At 47.0% G+C, this 18,505-nt stretch overlaps 1 protein-coding gene across 2 annotated transcripts in view; it reads left to right on the forward strand.

The window, feature by feature from the left end:
- Window positions 1-2,364: 2,364 nt before the first annotated feature.
- RHBDF1 (rhomboid 5 homolog 1) overlaps window positions 2,365-18,505 on the forward strand; it is a 52,628-nt gene continuing 36,487 nt past the window's right edge. Inside the window, exon 1 of one of the 2 annotated variants that reach the window (XM_036737863.1) lies at window positions 2,365-2,677. The gene's annotated coding sequence lies outside the window, so the exon portion shown is untranslated. The remainder of the gene's footprint in view (window positions 2,678-18,505) is intronic. The other variant, XM_036737862.1, reaches the window with a different exon arrangement.

The following is an 18,505-nucleotide window of genomic DNA, read 5'->3' on the forward strand; positions in this document are numbered from 1 at the left end:
GTTTACTGAAGGTAATTTTGAACTTTGGCCTACCCTCAAATAACTGTATTAAGAAGTTAGTGAGAGATCTAGTGCCTGAATTCCATTCTTTACTCACTTACTTACATAACAATATCTCTATTTAGACATACCTTCTCTGTGGTGCCTGGAGATAGTTCCTGGTTTGTGGAAATGTCTCTGAGGTTCCCAGACAGTCTCTGTGGTGTGTAGAGATACTATCCCTCATAAGTGGATTTCAGAGGCTTAGGCCCAGCTCAGGGGGTGTTCTTCACTTTAAGCCAACCATATAGAAGAAAATCCATATTCATATAGGTAAATTAGGAGGTTAATTCACTTTAAGGAAGGATTCCTGATCCGGATTGGTTCATTTGTATAATAATAGTTCAAATTTATATTCAGTCTAGCTTAACTAAAACCTCTTTCTTCATAATAGTCCTCTTCAGCAGGTAGTAGAAGATATTTTACCAAGTAGGAAACTAAAGTCCATAATTATCCAAGATCTCAGTTAATATGCACACTATTATAGCTAGGACTTGAACCTAGGACTTTTGACTTCAATTTCAGGGCTCTTTCCATTAACCTGTGCATTATCCCTCTGGTGCATATGAAATATAATTCTATTGTCTACATAATTGCTCAGAACAAATCTCTGTATAAAGTGAGGTCTGCCTTCTGGTCTGGAGACCTGTGTCTGGGACAGGCTGCTCCTGATACTGGCAGGGAACAATGGTGGCCCAAGGGAGTTGAGAAGAGTGGCATGAGGAGGGTTGAGAAAAGAGGGTGACCCCTTCCAAAGTTACCCATGTAACTGCTTAAAAGGGCTTAAGGGAACCTCCACTTCTGCAGCTCTATGCTTGCCCACTTCATCCTGGAAGACTGATGGAAGCCAACCAGGAAGAGGCCTGCCAAGTGCTGGTAGACAGGGACCAGGTTGGCCAGAATTACCTTGGGACTCCCTCCCCCTCTTGCCCCGCCCCCCCAGCTTCCTGAAGAGGGGGAGGCCTTAGACAGGGAAGGTTGGTAAAAGGAAAATGTTACAAACCTTAAAATGCCACACAAATGCATGTCCACCAAAGGGTCAACGGTCAGGAGTTTCCTTTGACATGCTAGTTCATACTTTTCCTACCCTGGCCAATATGTATCTCCATTAGTGGAGACCCCGTCACCCTCATCTCTGGGTAATGAAGGGTCATAGGTGAAGCTGGCCAGGGTAAAGCGTAAGTCTGGGACTTGGATTAGAAGCAGGGGTGGGGAACTCCTTAATAAAGGGATTTGTTCTGTAAACTTGAACTCAGTCAAAATGCTGCACCCAAGGACCTAGAAGGCCACATGTAGCTTCGAGGCCTCAGGTTTCCCACCCCTGACGCTTAAGCTAATGAACTAGCTAAGTTGGCAACCCCCCAGTCTAGCCAAAACTGGTGTCCCGGGGAATAATTACTGGCAATTCAAATGCCCTGCTTACAATTATCTCATCTGAACCTCACACCAAACGGAAGAGTTAAGTACTACCGGTCCTCATTCCCGTTTTACAGATGAGCAAGCTGAGGACCAGAGAGGTTAAGTGACTTGCCCATAATTACATCGCTAAGTAGTTCTTGTCCTTCCTTCGCAGAGAGGACCAGTGAGGTCATGTAAGTGTCCGATCAGAGGCAGGGTTTTGAACCTGGTCTTCCTGACTTAACTGCAATATTCCGTTGCCAGGTTCTTTGGTACCTAAGTAATGTCAGTCACTTCCCAGAGAGGCCCACCCCGGGGGCAGCTGGAAGGAGAGAATGAGGTCAAGACCCGGGGAGCAGGGTAGTGGGTGGGGTGTGGTGGAGGCCCAAGGGCAGGCCCACAAGTTTGGCCGGGAGGTTGGTCTGGACCACTTCTAAGTTCCGCCTCCGGCTGTGAAATTTTAGGACCAGACCTATTTATGCGGGGGGGGGGGGGGGTGTCACCTCCCTCCAGGGGTGGGACACGGGCTTGGAGTTTTTTCCGCAGAGTTGCGCCGTAGTTTGCTGGGGTCCGTCTGTGCGCGGTGGGGACGCAGCGGAATAAACCCGAGGTGAGGGCCCGGGGTCGGGGAGCAGGGAAGCCGGGCCTGGAGCTCGTCTGGGTTGCAGTCGGTGGGAGGGAACAGCTTCCGCTCGGCTCCGGGTGGCAGATGAGCTCGCCCCGCTCGCCCCGCGTGCATTCCTGAGCCCTGACTCAGAGCGCGCTGTGAATGACTGAACCCATCTGGCCGCGCGCTGCGCGCTCTCCTAGCTGGCGGCCGCGCAGCCCGGCCCCCGGCCCCCGCTCGGGCCCCCTGCCGCCTTGCTCCCTCCCTCCGTCCCATGATCCCTCCTCTCATTTACGTGCCCCTCGCTCCATGGCATTCTCGGCCAGGCGGGCTGGCGGAGAGGGGAACAGACGGGAGGAGAGGCGGGGAAGTGGAGATTTGGAGAAGTGGAGAGGAGAGGCGGAGAGAGGGAAGCAGGCAGGCGCCGGGGACTCTGGCAAACTTGGAGCAGGACACACCTTCCCCCGCCGCAGCCCCGCCCCGGCTCCGGCCCCCTGCCCTGCCCGCCGGCCAGAGTGCGGGGCCCGGGCTACTGCCAGTCCAGGCAGCCCCCTTGCACACTGTCCGCTTGGCTCTGCCCGCCCCCGGGACCGGACTGCTGGAGGCAGCGGCGGCCGCGGTGGCTGCGGGCTGGTGAGTGGACGAGGGAGCCAGTCAGCCGAGGGAGGGAGGGAGAAGGGACGCACTGGAGCGGGGAGTCCCGGGCCAGCCTGGCGAGCTCCGGATCGGAGCTTGGCATGGGGCGGGCCGAGAGCGCCGTTGCCTTCCCCGGGCTCGGCCGGAGCAGAACCAGCCGGTTTTCCTGGAGTTAGTTGCCTTGTCTTCCCGACTCCTCCCCGCTCTCCTGCTTCTTCCCGGTTGGGTCGGTCGTTCGCAATCGGCGGGTCCCGGGGGCTGCTGCTGTCCCGTGCTCGTAGCAGGGTGAGAGATGGGCTGGCGGGACCCATCTGGGAGTCCTTTGGGGTTGGCTAGCTCCTCAGAGGGCCTTTGGCCCGCCTCTTGGGGATCGGGGCAGCCCCCGCCTCCTGGAGGATGATGGAGGGAGAGGCGCCTTGGGTCCCCCAGGTTGCTGCCACCTGCAGCACCCCTCACCTCTGCTTCTGTCCTTCCCTAGCCCTCCACCTTAGCTCGCACGTGGGTCTAGTTAGGTGGATGGGTGGCTTTGAGAGTGACACTTTCAGACTCTTCTGAACTTGATAGTCTTGGAATGGAAGAGTAAGAGCAAGAATCCGACACTCTCCATAGATAAAGGATTTGGGGCTGTTGAGAAGGCGCTATGGGCAGGAAAGGGTGTGAGCACACATAGTGGAGACTCATGCTGCTGGAAAATCCTACGAGGTCCGCAGGGATGTCGGGATAAGAGGGACAGTGGAGGGGGTGTCCCAGGCCAGCCTCCTTCTGCCCCTCCCAAGCTAAATGGCCAGCTCACCAAGCAGACTTTTTGTTTAAACACACACCCCACCCCTGGGGAAATCATTGGGCTTAGAGTTGAAGTTTAGTTTCCTTCTGAATCTTTAGGAACCAGTAGAAGAACTGCTTAGTGGATAAGTCCAAGTTTAAGGCAGTATAGCCACTTGGCCTTGGGACCCTGAGCCATGGTTGAGTGTGGGGAGTTGTGTTGCAGGAGTAAGTATGGCTTGCCCTAAGGATGTAGAGTGGGGCAGCAATGGGGAGGTAGGGAGGAGTGACTGCAGCAGAGAATATGTGACCTATGTGAAGGCTGATACCAAGAGACTTGGAATGGCTGGTCATTGGAGAGGGAGCAACTTGGTAGACTTGGAGCCAAGGAAAGCAAGTTTCGGTGGCTGGCCATTGGGGAAGGGGCAGCTGAAGAGACTGGAGCCAGGGGTCCTGAGAAGCAAGTTTCTTCTTCCTCTGAATTCCTCCTGGGGATGGGAGTTTTGTAAAAATAGCACTAGGCAGGATTAGCACATCCCCCTGAGCTGGCCCTGGGCCAGGCAGTGGGGTTGGAGTCTCTAACAGGCCCGACATGGAGACTCCAGCTCTAGCCATCCCCCAGAACAGCTGAATGACCAGCTAGGTGCCCCTGGGTGGACAGTGGGGAGAGAGATAGAAAGTTTGCTCCTGTGTACGGTGTGCTCGTGAGGTCGAACTAGATCAGTTAGCTGGTCTCTTTCCCTTTTCCATCCTTGTCACTTTTCTGTTGGTTACCTAGAGCAGGACAGTCTCTGGTGCACAATAAAAAAGGACTTAGAATACAGGATAGGGGCATCTAGGTGGCTCAGTGAGTAGAGTACCCACCCTGGAGTCAGGAGGACCTGAGTTCAAATTTGGCCTCAGACACTTGACACAATTACTAGCTTTGTGACCTTGGACAAGTCACTTAATCCCAATTGCCCTGACTTCCTGAATGGGGGGAAAAATAAAGAGGACCAACTAAAGCTTAGAGCTTGTGCTACTTTCCCTCATCCCCAATAAATTATGGATGATTCTCACCTGGCTCCTCTCCAAAAACCAAAGCAGTTGGAATTGGGGTTCAGGAATCAAGTTTATCCTACTCTTTACTTCCTTGGCCTTTTTACCCTATATAATACCCCTCTTCACATCCGAGCACACAGCAGGCCATATTCTTCTCATTGAAATTTCAGCCAGGAGAGGGAAAATTGCCCAGGATCATGCAGTGACTCAGGTGGAAGCTGGGATTAAGAACAGACCCTCCCTCTCTACCCTCCTCCCCCCTTTCACAGGAATAACTAGTTTGGGGACACACACATGCTCCTACCCCTCCATGTGGTAATATATCTCTCAGTTCATACTGGCTACCTTCCTTCTCCACCCTACCCACAATATCCTTGTATGTGGCTAGTCATTCTTAGAGTAAATATAAACATGTAAACACACAGATGCTCAGGGACTGACACTACACAGATCAACACTGACCCATATCTGATTCATATCAGTGCCTCTGGTAAGCTTTCCACCCTGTCATGGGCACCCCCTTGTGGCCTGGGATGTCCTCAGTTCTCTGGCCACACTATAGGGTCTCTGTTTAACCCTTGGGTAAGGATCACGGAATATCAGACCTAGAAGGGGGCTTTAGAACATGAGAGATGAGAGGGACCTTGAGGTGGTGTGGCCCAGTGGAAAGAATCTTGTATTTTGAGTCAGGGGTCCCGAGTGCAGCCTTTGCCATTTATACCTGTGTGACTTTGGTCAAGGGATGTCATGTCTCTGGCCTTTGTTTTCTACTCTGTAAAATAATGGGATTGGACTAGATGAGGAGTTTTTAAACTTTTTGTGTCATGGACTGCCTTGGCAGTTTGGGCCCTTTCTGAGCCTGATCTTTTTAAATGTATAAAATATATAGGATTATAAAGGAAACCAATTATATTGAAATAGTTATCAAAATGTTTAAAAAAAAAGAAAAGAAAGGAACCCCATGACTGGTTTAGAGCTGGCAGGATCTTTAGGGCCAACTAGTTTACCCCCTTTTTTCTTACAGATAAGGGAAGTGAGGCCCAAAAGAGTTAAAGTGACTTAGTTGGGTCACATAGTGATTTAGTCACAGAGGAGCTGAGTCTCTGTTCTGTCACTCTCAGCACATCCCATCCCGTTGTACCAGAGGCCTGTGGTCATTGTCCAGAGGAGTTCAAGAGCTGTTTCTCTGACCAATGCCTTCCTGCTGGGGAAGGGATTGAGACTAGGACTTGGGAATCAAGGACAGTGATTTTGGGGGGTGGGTAGGGTGAGAGAGTGATTGAGGGAGAGGGTCCTAGAAGAATGGTTATGGCTGATTTGGAACCATGAAGGAGAGGCTGGACAAATACAGCAAATCTGTACTGGATACCTTGGTGCTTGGTCCTTCAGGGCCTACGGATGGAGTCCCTGGCACCTTGAATCTTTCTGGTAGTTTGTTGGGAGGAGGGTGTAACTGCTGCCTATTCTTTACCTAAGCTGGATGTCGTAGTCTGCAGGGATGGTTTGTCTCATACAGGTGCAGTTTCGTGTGTGTGTGTGTGTGTGTGTGTGTGTGTGTGTGTGTGTGTGTGTGTGTGTGTGTGTGTAGGGGAAGCTGATTTTTGAGAGGGGAATCTGACAGCTACCTGCCTCATTGGGGAGGGGGGAACCAGGAGGTGGAGGGAAGGTGGCACCACACCCAAATGCTGGGAACCCTCTCTACCCCCTCCCTTCAGCCTTCCCAGCTCAGACTGTCTTGGAGTGAGGAGAAGATTCAGGGATGAAACTGGCTTTTCAGGTTTGGGGCCCAGCTGGAGCCTGGGACAGCCTTCCAGCAGCCTGGGAGCTTATGCGGCTGAGCAGAGGAGAATTCTTTCTGATTCCCGCTCACCTGCCATTTCCCTTCTAGGTCCTGTTCCTTACTGCTTCTTATTATCTGGGGCAGACCAACAGCTCTGGCCCTGGGACTGATGAGAGGGGGTGTCCCCAGTAGTACTTCTCAGGACTGAACCTCCCACCACAGCCCTTCCTGTTCCTCCTCCTATCCCTGCAGCCTTCCCTGGCTACAGTCTCTCCTTTCTCCCTTGCAGATGTGTTCAGGGATACTTGCTTGCCTGGTGACTGGCTCTGCAGGAACTGGCACTAGAACTCTGGGAATCCAAAGATCTCCCACAGTGCAGAGCGCCATATTATTCTCTGTGGGAGTACAGACGTGGATGCCTACATGGTGGCTTTTTGTTTTTGTGTCTGGTGTGTGTGTGTGTGTGTGTGTGTGTGTGTGTGTGTGTGTGTGTGTGTGTGTGTATGAGGGGTATGTGTACATGTCTCTCTGGTTTTCATGTCCCAGCTTGCAACCCTCCCCATTCCACAGATGAGGAAGCAGAGGTCTGGAGAGGCCAAGGACAGCTTTTACCCAAGGCCACATAGCTTGTTGAGGGGTTACTGGGCCAATCTTCAGCTTCAAGTTTGGGTAAAGCAATTCCCCTCTATCATACCTTTATATAGGCCATACTTTTCTCCCAAACCCAAAGTGTATAAATCTGAGTAAGGCCTATAATCAGTGTTATTTTTGTTATACACTCATTATACTGTATCTTTTTTTTTTACTTCAAAAAGATCATCTTCATAGTTAGCAGGAGATGGCCTATATTTGGATCAATATAATAAATTTGGAAATCCCTCTGTCCCTGGTACTTAGTCACCATTTGGCACTCTTTCTCTGCCCCCTTGCTAAGTTTTTTTCCAGGGGCTCCTATTTTTGTTGTTTTGTTTTATTTTGTTTCTTGAGACTAGATCTCCCCATCTTTCCCCAAGCTGGAAGTTCAGTGGCCACTCACAGCAGACCCCCATTGCTAAATGGCATGGAAGCTTTGACCTACTCCATTTCTGACCTGGGTGGGTTGTTGACACCTCTGTAGACAGCCTGGTGGATTAAATTCCATAATATTTCCCTGATGGCACTGAGTGAGTGTTAAGATCATCCCAGCTATCTGTGCATCACTTTTATAGTCTCATAAGATTGCCAGGACTGGCCCTCTTAGTAGCCTTAATAGTTTGACAAATACAAACTCTGATTAAGCATATGTGACCTTGGGACAAATAATCTAACCTTGATGTGTGACCCTGGACAAGTCAGTCTCTTAATTTCCTCATCTATAAACTGAACTCGTTAATGTGTATGGTCTCTTCGAGCTCTAAATCTTTCTAGGATTTTATAGGTCTTAATGACTGTTCATCACCCAGAGTGTAGATTACTCAGCCCCTATGGAAAGCTCCTATTTTTCTTTTAGGTTTTGGAATTTTTTTTCCCCTTCTATCTATACTAGAGAGGTCGGGGTGGATGGCAGGATTACTTATTTTCATCCTTTTTAACAAAACCATTGGTTCAAATGAATGTCTTGGTTTCTCCACAAATTTCCAGCTGTTCTCCCTGTTTTTCTTGCTGCCTCCTTGCCTGATAGATCATTAGTAATTGGCTTTTCTTGTCTCACCATAGGGCAATTTCTAGGCTAACAAGATAGGGAAACTTTTTTTTTTAAACCCTCCGGATGATTCTGTGCTTAGACTGGCATCTTATCCTCTTAGGCAGTAAGGAGTATTGGCCATCCATCCATTCACAAACAAGTATTATTGTTTGTGTACTTTGTACCAGGCAGCTGGAGATACAAATACAAAATGGACAGTCCCTGCCCTCAAGGAATTTATAATCTAGACAGTATAGAATCTTAGCACTAAAAGGAATTTTGTGAGTGATAAATGATCCCTTATTTTAAAATTTATCTAAGTGCTTTTTTCACAACAACTCTTTGAGATATATATGTGTGTATCATAAGTTATAAGTCATAGGAATTCTATATGTTGAGAGAGAAAGGGAGAGAGAGAATGAGAATGAAAGTGTTATTACCCACCACATCCCTTCCATCTCTAAATCTATGATCCTTTGGATTTTCATTTTACAGATGGGGAAACTGATATTCAAAGAGATTAAATGACTTGACTAGGATTCAAGTTCAAATCTTCTAACTCCAAGTGAATGTTTTTTTTCTTCTATATCACTGTTTCTCTCCGTAGATTTCAACGCACTTTAACACATTTATTAAGCATGTACTGTGTGCAAAAACAGAGTCTCTGCCCTCAAGGAATGTCTGCTCATTAGTGGGGGAGATATGCCATGTGTAAAAATCAGTAAATCGTCAAGCATTTATTAAACTCTTACTGTGTGCCTGGAATTGTGCTAAGTGGTGAGGATGCAAAGAGAGCAAAAACAGTCCCTGCCCTCTAGGAGCTTAGATTCTAATGGGAGAAACAACACATACATCAGGACATATCAGATAGATGTAGAGTACCTGGATCCTGTTGTGGGAGTGCATTATTATTAGGAGTGGGGGTTCAGGAGAAACCTATTGCAAGTGGTGGTAACATTTGAGCTGAGTCATAAAGGGATTCTCCCAGGTGAAGGTTAAGAGGAAGAGCATACTGAGTATATGGGACAGCTGGTGAGAAGATGGGGAGATAGGATGCTTTGTGTCAGGAAAAGTGAGTGAAGCAGTTGTAGCTGGATTTACTGCATGGAGGGTGATAATGTGTCAAAAACTGGAAAGATAAGGGGTTAGGTTGTGAACAGCTTTAAATGCTAGCCAGAGACATTTATTTTTGCTCCTAGAGGTAATAATGAGTTGTAGTGGTTTATCGTGTGTTGGGGGAGGGGAGCGGGGTGGAGGCTGATACTGTCAGGCAGTTTAGGGAGACCACTTCAGAAGCTGTATGGAAGATGGAGTGGAGTGGGGACAGGCTTGAATCAGGAAGATCAATGAGGAGACTATTGTAGTAGTACGGGTGAGAAATGGTGAGGACCAGGTAATTGCTGTGTGAGTAGAGAAGAAATCGCCTGGTTTGGCAGCTGATTGGATATGCTGCTGGTGAGCAAAAGAGGTGGCAAGGATGATATCGAAAAGTTGTGAGCCTGGGTGACTAGAAGGATAATATTAATAGGTAACATTTATATAGCACATTAAGGTTTGCAAAGTGCTTTGTTTTATTTTCACAACAATCTTGGGAGGAAGGTGCTATTATCATGTCCATTTTAAAGATGAAGACCCTGAGGAACACCAGTTAAGAGACTGGCCCAGGGTCACACAGCTAATAAGTGGTTAAGGCTAGACGGGAACTCTAGGTTTCATGCTCTGTACCATACTGTACCACCAAGTTTCCAGGATCATGGTGTCCTTTCTGTTAAGAAAGAGGCGAGGACTTGGGTGTTAAGATTGAGATGCCTAAGGGACATCTAGTTTGAAATGTCCAGTAGGCAGTCAACAATGTTGGACTAGGGCTCCTAAGAGAAACTACAACTGGACAAATAGATTTGGGAATCATCTGCCTAGAGATGAAAACCGAACTCATGATGATATAAGATCGTGAGGTCAGTGAGTAAAAGACAATAGTGAGAGAAACCAGCTGAGAACCTAGGATAGAGCCTTGGGGTATACCAATGGTTAGTAGTGGTGACCTAGGACCTGGATGAAGTATTCAGCAAAGGCAACTGAGAAGGGTCGGACAGAGAGAGGAGAACTTAAGAGAATGGGGTAAAAAAAGACAAAACAAAACAAAAACCAACTCAGAAGAGAATACCAAGGAGAAGAGAGGGATTGACTGGATCAGTGGCTGCAGAGAGGTCAAGAAGAATGGGGATTAAGAAAGGCCATTAGATGGGGCAAATAAGAGATCATTGGTAATTTTGGAGAGAGAGTTTTCAGTTGAATGATGAGATTGGACGCCTGATTGCAGTTAAGAGTGACAGGAAAGGAAGTAGAGGCACCAGGCATAGGTACTGCAGCTTTTTAAAGCACTTGACCTAATAAGAGAATATAGGACAACAGCCACTGGATATAGTAGGATGAAAGTATCATAAAGCTTCCTGTCTAGTTCAGTGTAAACGTTAAGAAATGATATCTTCTACAGCTTCAAACACTTTCCAGACTTTTCCTTTTGGGAAAATGGGTAGAACAAAGGCCAGTAAGACTTCAGGAAGGGAATCAAGTGACACTAGGTAGCATTTGTATAGCAGTTTAAGGTTTGGAAGGCACTTTACAAATATGAGCTCATTTTACCCTCACAGCAGGTAGTTGCTATCATCTCCATTTTATAGATGAGGAGGGCAGAAGTTGTGATCTGGCTAGATCATAGAGCTGGTAAGTGTCTGAGGCCAAATTTGAAATCTGGTCACCCAGACTCCAACTCCAGTTTTCTTTCCACCAGCTCTACTTAGCTGTGGGTTAATCAAACTCAACCTTTACCTAAATGAGATCATTATCTCCCCAGGTCCCTGAAGAGGTGGTGCTGTATATAACCTGTCCTTCTCCATTCTGGTTTTTTTTTTTTTTTTGGAGGGGTTCGGAAGGCAGGGCAATTGAGGTTAAGTGACTTGCCCAAGGTCACACGCCTAGTAGGTGTGTCAAGTGTCTGAGGCCGGATATGAACTCAAAGTCCTCCTGACTCCAGGGCCAGTGCTGTACTCACTGGGCCACCTAGCTGCCCCAGTCCTGCATTCTGAAAAGTCAGTAATGGATATCGATCACTGGGAAGAGGAGACCTTTTTCAAAGCTGGGGGAGTGGTCGAGGAAGGAATTTGATGGGGACTGTTGATAAGTCAGCTATTCTGAAATGTTAGTCTCAAAATGTATTTTAACTTGTGATCTGTTTCTTTATCTGGATCCCAAAAAATATCGCCTCAAAACAACTTGATGGGAGAGGCATGTCCAAGGCCAAGGGACAAGGCCAGGGACTATGCCAATTTGGATGTCTCTCTCCTCAAGTTAGAAATCTTGGATATTAAATTAATCAATTAAATTGTTTCTGGCAAACTTGTGCCTAAAACTCAGTACGATATTCATTTTCTCATCGGTAGGAACTAGGAAGGATTTTTTAAGGATGGAGAAGACTAAGCCATAGAAGGGAAGGAACCAGTAGTTAGGGAGAGATTGAAGATTAATTAACCCTAACCCTAAACACCGAGAGTCTGCACCAGTTGGGAGGTGACCCTGAGAAGAGAGGAAAGGCTGAAGTGAATGATGGTTGGGGATGAACGGAGGGAGCAATCTTCTGGAGAAGGTGAGGCAGAATAAAGAAGCTGGCCTTGGGAATGTGAAGCACCATCTTATGATCAGAGACTAGAGTGAAGGCAGGCACAGTGGGAGGTGATATCAGAGGGATGTGAGATGAGGAGGGGGAGAAAAGGGAGGAGGACTTGGTCACTGGTCTCAGTTTTTCATAAAGTATGAAGTGAGCTCCTTAGCTGACGGGTTAGGATGGGATGGCAAGGGACCGCTTGAGGGGAGAATAGAAGGCATAAAAAAACTGCCTTGGGGAATAGAATAGAGAGTCAGAAAGGAGCGGTAAGATTGCCTTGCTGCAGTGAGGGCCTACTTGTGGATGTGCTACCATAAATTTGTTGGCATAGTTTCCCCATTTTCCTCCTAAACTATTGATTTAAATCCTTTAAGCTGCTCTTGTTAGAACAGTGAGTGTTCAAGTAGAAAGGGGGGGGGCAGCTACGTGGTGCAGTGGATAGAGCGCTGGCCCTAGAATCAGGAGAACCCTAGTTCAAATCCGGCCTCAGACACTTACTAGCTGTGTGACCCTGGGCAAGTTACTTAACCCCAATTGCATTCAAACAAACAAACCTACATAGAATGGCAGAGCTGGAAGGGATCTTAGAGAATACCACATAGTACATAGAATGTCAGAGGTGATAGTTCCCTTAGGACATAGAATGTCAAAGCTGAAAGGCATCTTAGGACAGAATGCTAGGGTTAAAAGGAGTTTTAGAGAGATTAAAGTCCAGAGAAGGACTTGGCCAGTGTCACGCAGGGAGTGTGACCAGCAGTTCTGGAACCAGATCCCAAGTCTCCTGACCCCCCAGGCTGCCTCCTCCCCTCTGTAATGTTTTTTTTTTCCCTCCTGATTTCTCTCTGAGCCTGCTGTACCAAGTATTGTATTTGATCCCTGGTACTTTTCTCTGATAACAGAGGCGTTCTCCTATATGCCTTCTTGAATTTCTGGGTGGCTTTTGTCTCTAAGGATTGGCATTGACTCCTGTAATCTTATGTCTCAAGGAGAGAGTGTTGTTATTTATTATTTATGTGTTTTGTCTCAAATATAGCCACTGAGCAACTGCCAATAGAACAGGATAGTGTCCTGCTGTAGCATATATATAATCCAGTGGAGGAAAGGATCACTGGTCAAACTGAGGCCTGGCCAGAAGTCAAAGTGTTTCTTTTGACCCAGTCAGGGAAGACTTCTTGGAGGAGGGAGACTTTTGAGCTGTCCTTGAAGGCAGGATAATTTTTTTGGGGTGGGTAGGAAACATACCCTTTATTGGGTATACTATAGTGGGGATACCTTATATGTTGTGGATTAGCTGCATAGCCACTGAGGTCTCTTCCAACTCTTAAACTCTGTGTTTCTGAGTTAATCATTTGCCCTTGGGGTGAATTGTTTGATCTCATTAATTGGGCTTCCTCCTCCAACTGAAGGCCAGTGGGTAGGAATGGTGTGGTCAGAGCCCCTGGACACTGTACTCTTGGCATGGACTCCCTAGGGATGGGCCCCGTGAGCTCAAAGGTTTTGTTAAACAGGAGATTTCAAGGACCATAGAGCCTCACACAAAACTGACAGGGTTTATTGGTAATATATAAATTGATTTAGTGGACATATTCATTTAAGGAGTTGTGCCCTTTATTGTCATCCAAGGTTGCTACTTTGGCCTTGATCAAGGAAATGAAGTCATGCAGTTACCATCCAAGCAACAGATGGTTTCTGGATAGGCCACAAATGTCCAGGGCTGTATGACAGATATCGAGGTAGACCAAGGAAGCGGGAGACTCTTATACATAAATGCACTATTGTAGTGTAAACAAACCTCAGGTACCTCTAAGTCAAGGATTCTTAGCCTTTTAGGTGTCATGGAGCACCCCATTTGACAGCTGGTGAAGCCCGTGGACCCCTTCTCATAAATAAACATAACATCATGTTATACAGGGTGTTCCTAAAGTCTGGACACATAGGCAAAAATGCATATTTTCGAGAAATGAAATGAGTGAATTTTTATTTAATTGGAATATTAACAAATAACATCTTCAATATGATTTCCATCATTTGTGATGCAAAGGTTGATGTGCTTTACAAGATTCACATGAACTCAGTACAATAACTCCACATTGCCGTCAATTGCCTATGTGTCCAGACTTTAGGAACACCCTGTATATTAATATATATGTATTTATATAATCAGCTATGCACACACATGCAAATTGTCTCTTTCTGCATGTTCCCCTTTCACCCTTCAGTAAAAGGGGCCTTTATCTCTTTGGCTTGTATCAAGAGGGTGTTCTACTTCCTGGAGGTCTTTTTGGCCTCCTAGGCAAGTAGGCTCAATCTAGGTTCCCCAGAACCAGCTCCATTGACCTAGAGATGTGACTGGGGCTTAGTACCCATTAGGATTAAATGTTAGAGGCCCATTGGGCACTCTTGGGTGCCAGGGTCTAGTGAGGGTTCACTTGAATCAGATTAACTCCTGGTGATTTGGTCCGGGGACTTGTGGAGGGAAGAAGGGCAAGAACCAGATGGACTCAGACCATCAGAGTCTTCAGAAGGGACTTCTGAACAGATATCAGAGCTTCAAGGGACCTTAGGATATTGCATTTAACTGGGACTTCTAAAATCAATGAAGTACACTGGGCAGAGAAGGAAAGGGTACAGTGATGGTAGGGGAAAAAAACTCAGCTGTTGGCTAGCTGGAGAGGAGGCTGAGAAGGATTCCTGGAAGGTGTCCTTTGCCCTTAATCTGAATAATAAAGGAGAAGGAGTGGATGAGCTACTGGGAGGTTTTATTCTAGTTAGATTATATGCTTCTTGAGGGCAGGTACTGTCTTTGGGCTCTTTTTGTATCCCCAACTTTTATTTTTTTATTTAATTTTATTTTTTGGAGGAGGGAAGGCAGGGCAATTGGGGTTAAGTGACTTGCCCAAGGTCACACAGCTGATAAGTGTGTCAAGTATCTGAGGCCGGATTTGGACCCAGGTCCTCCTGACTCCAGGGCTGGTGCTCTACTCACTGCGCCACCTAGCTGCCCCTGCATCCCCAACTTTTAGCACCATGCCTGGCACTTAGTAGGTATTTAATAAATGTTTGTTGATTGATAGTCTCCCAGTTGAAAGGGGCAGGGTTCTCTGACCCTTCCTTCTAATCAGGGCTGTTCTTGTTGGTTGGGAAACTGGCTGTTGAGGAATGAATAGCTTTATTACCACCCTGCCCTCTCTTTTCCCTGATTCCCAGCTCCCCCTTCCCAAAAGCCTTTGTTTTCTCAGCCCCCTTCCCAAGGGAGCCCAGTGTCAGCAGAGGGAAAGGAGGAGGGCCACTTCCTGGCTTAGAACTGCCTGAGGCTTCTCTCTTCACTATTAATACTATTACTGTTATTATCACCCAGTGTTGATTCAGCTTCCAAAGCACTTTTACACTCCACCGCTTCCTGAGATCCTTGCAATCTCTCTGTGAGGTCAGCAGAGCTGGAGGGATGGGATGCTGTGAGGAGGGGCACTATTGTGATCATTGTTCTTATTAGCTGACTGTAATTACAACTGATACTGGAGCTGATTGGCATAGGGTGGAGCTTTTGGCATGGTTAGGGAATGTGCGAGGATAAAGCTACTGATGATGCCCTAGGTCCTCTTCATCTCTGGGGCATTTATCTGGGATTTGGATGGATATTGACAACTTTACAGAACTGTCTCTGGATCCCATCTCTCCTGCTGCTGCAGAAAGGATCAGGGGGCATAGGTGGTGGTCAAAGGTCTAAAGGTCTGATGGTCAGCGGCCTTGGGTTCAGAGGCTTGGGGCTAGGCTACCAGATTTTCTTCTTATTTACCTTGGGATGAGATACACACACATACACACACACACACACACACACACACACACACACACACACACGCACACCTCAGAGGGTCCTGACCTGGGTAGGATTTGAAGCCTGGGAAGGCTGGTGCCCTTCTGGGGAATCCCTGTTCAGGTGACCAGAGGACAAGCCTTGGAGGAGGCGGTCCTAGCCAGGAGGAACTCTGTACTTGGGCACAGGGCTGGCAAGGCAATGAGGTTGGGTCACCATAGACAGGCAGTTGGGGAAAAGAGTTTCTCTAGGAGCAAACACTTGTAGGGGTTCCTTCTTCCCCATCCACCCCTTTAGAAACCACAGCCCCCAGATGCCTGTCTTCCTCTGTAAAATGAGGGGGTGGACCAGATCAGAGAAGACCGTTTTTTAGTTCTAACATTCTGTGTCTTGGGATTCCCCCTTTCAATGTTAGGGACACTGGCTGATCTTTGGAGTTCGCTCTTCCTTTTAGGCCTTGTACCCGGGATGGGGGTCAGTACCACCCCTAGCAGCCACACCTTAGGGGAGGGGTCAATCTCCTAGCTTCCCTTAGGATATCACATGACAACCCTTGCACTACGAAAGAGCTTCTTTCTATCTAACCTAAATCCTAGCTGTTGCAGCTCTATCTCAGGTCTCCTCAATTTAGTGGATTCTGAGAGTTCCTCCCCTTGCATAGGAAGGGAAAACTGATTTAATTATCAGAAGAGGAACCTGGTGAGCTCTCCCTCACCTGAATCTGAGGTCGTTGTGTAGGGTAGTTGGCTTTGGAGAGAGAAGAAGCAAAGCGATGGCCCTTCAGCCAGGTTAGGGTTAGAGAGTTGGGTGTGACTCTGTGGAGCCCTTCTCTATGACTTTAGGCAGATCATTCTACTTGTGGTTTTCAGTTTTCCTTCTGTAAAATGGGAGGAGGCAGATTTAGTTAGCCCCACCTGCAAAGTCTCTTTTTTATCTTTGACATCCTGTGACTTCCATTCTATCAGTCAATCAACAAACATTTATTAAATGCGTGCTATGTTTCTGGCACTGTGCTGGGTACTGGGGATATAAAAAAAAGTCCTTGCTTTCAAAGAGCTTATGTTATATTGGGAGAGACTACATGTATACATTTAAATGTATAGAGAATATAAACTAAATATTGGGTAGTTTTGAGAGCTTGAGGGAATCAGGAGAGAATTCCTGTAGAAGGTGGTATTTGAGTCTTGAAGGAAATAAGGGGTTCTCTGACATGGGAGGTGAAGAAAGAGAGCATTCTGGGAATTGGGGATAGCTAGGCAAAGCTATGGAGAGAGGACAGCAGTGCCAGGTGTGAGTAACAGCAAGAAGGCTGTTCTCCTCATACTAACTGCTTTCTCCCCACCTCCTACTTAGGGGCCATTTCTGGCTGTCTGTGGAGTCCTTGGTGCTGCCTGGGTGCCTCCCCAACTCAGTGATCAGAGAAGGGAATGGACTTTCATTTAAGCCAGTCTAGTCATAGTGATTAATATTCACAGTGATGCCCCATATTTATGGGGCAGCCAGGTGGCAAGTGGATGGAGTCACCAGGTCTGTGGTCTAGCCTTAGGCACTTCTAGCTCTATGACCCTGGGCACCGCTTTTTGCCTCAGTTTCCTCATCTCCAAAATGGATGTAGTAATAGCACCGTTATTGTGAAGATCAGATGAGATAATAATTGTAAAATGCTTAGCACAGTGCCTGGCACATAGTAAACATTTATAGAAAAGTTAGTTATTATATAAATGTTAATATTACTATTATTATTAATTATTGAAATCCTCTGTTATTATTTATCACATTGGGTCAGTTTTATTTCTCATCTGTAGAGAAGAGGGAAGTCATTGATATCAGCTGCACAATTTCAGAAACAGTGACCTGTTTCCTACCCAGCAGACTCCCCAAGGTCTATTTTCAGTGAAGCTGAGCTTGGGTCCTGTTCCCTGTTCCAAGTTCTTCCCCTTTGGGGTGATGAATGTTTTGTCTCCCAAGGAAGAAGCCTTGCGGGGTGATTGGGTTAAGACTTTCCTTACAGCAAAGACCTGTGAGGTAGGTTGTATGAGTGGTATGCTGTAGCTGGGACAAGGGAGGAGAGGAGGTTTGCATGACTCATCTGAGGTGACATGGCTTAGAATGGTCAGAATTGGGCCTTGAAGTCAAAGTTGATATTCTTTTAACTTCAAGGGGTGACAGACAGACAGCTCAACTGTTGGACTAGACAAGGCAGCCTACAAAAGTCCTTTCCAGCTCTAAACCTGTGCTCCTGAATGCTATAATGCTCATCGTCCTACATTGTATGTCTGGGAACCATAAGCTGTTGTTGGAGGGGTTGAGTTAGGAGTGATGGCATCAGCCTGGGATTCCAGGTCACCAGTTGATAAGAACATAGCCCTGTCATCCAAAGGTTAGACCACTTGCAAAAAAGATGAATTGGGTGAGTCAAGTGGTCATGTTAGATAATGTCATGGGACATTTTAGAGCCTGGGCAGCTAGGTGGTACAGTGGATAGAGCCTTGGGCCCAGAATCAGGAAGACTTTTCTTCCTGAGTACAAATCTGGCCTGGCCAAGTCACTTAACCCTGTTTGCCTCAGTTTCCTCATCTGTAAAGTGAACTGGAGAAGGAAATAGCAAACCACTCCAGTATCTTTGCCAAGAAAACCCCAAATGCAGTCAGGAAGAGTCAGAAAGAACTGAACAACAGAAGTTTTTAGATGCAGATGAAATGTCCAAACTCTAGTTGGACATTTAGTTGCAATACTAATTCCTTGTCCCTGGCGCCTTTACTTTGGTAGTAAATGGATTTCCTTTGTGTGCTGTGGTTTGTGGGACTGTGAGCCACAGCATGCTAGTGCTGAAAGGGATCTTAGAGATGCTAGGATATAGACCTCAATATAAAGCTGGAAGGAACTTGACTGAGAACTCATCTTATCTGACCCTTTCATTTCTTGGATGAGGGAACAGGTGCAGAGAAGGAAAGTTATGTGCCTGAGGTTGCACAGGTTCCAGCTTAGGGAGATTCAGTCATCATTCTGCTTACCCCACTGCCTCTTTAGCCAGGTGCACACCCCAAGTGTCTGAACACTTTGGGATTGAGTCTGATTACTGTGGTGACAACCCCTCACCA

The sequence above is a fragment of the Trichosurus vulpecula genome, chromosome 9 (genome assembly GCF_011100635.1).
Source record: "Trichosurus vulpecula isolate mTriVul1 chromosome 9, mTriVul1.pri, whole genome shotgun sequence".
Lineage (NCBI taxonomy): Eukaryota > Metazoa > Chordata > Mammalia > Diprotodontia > Phalangeridae > Trichosurus > Trichosurus vulpecula.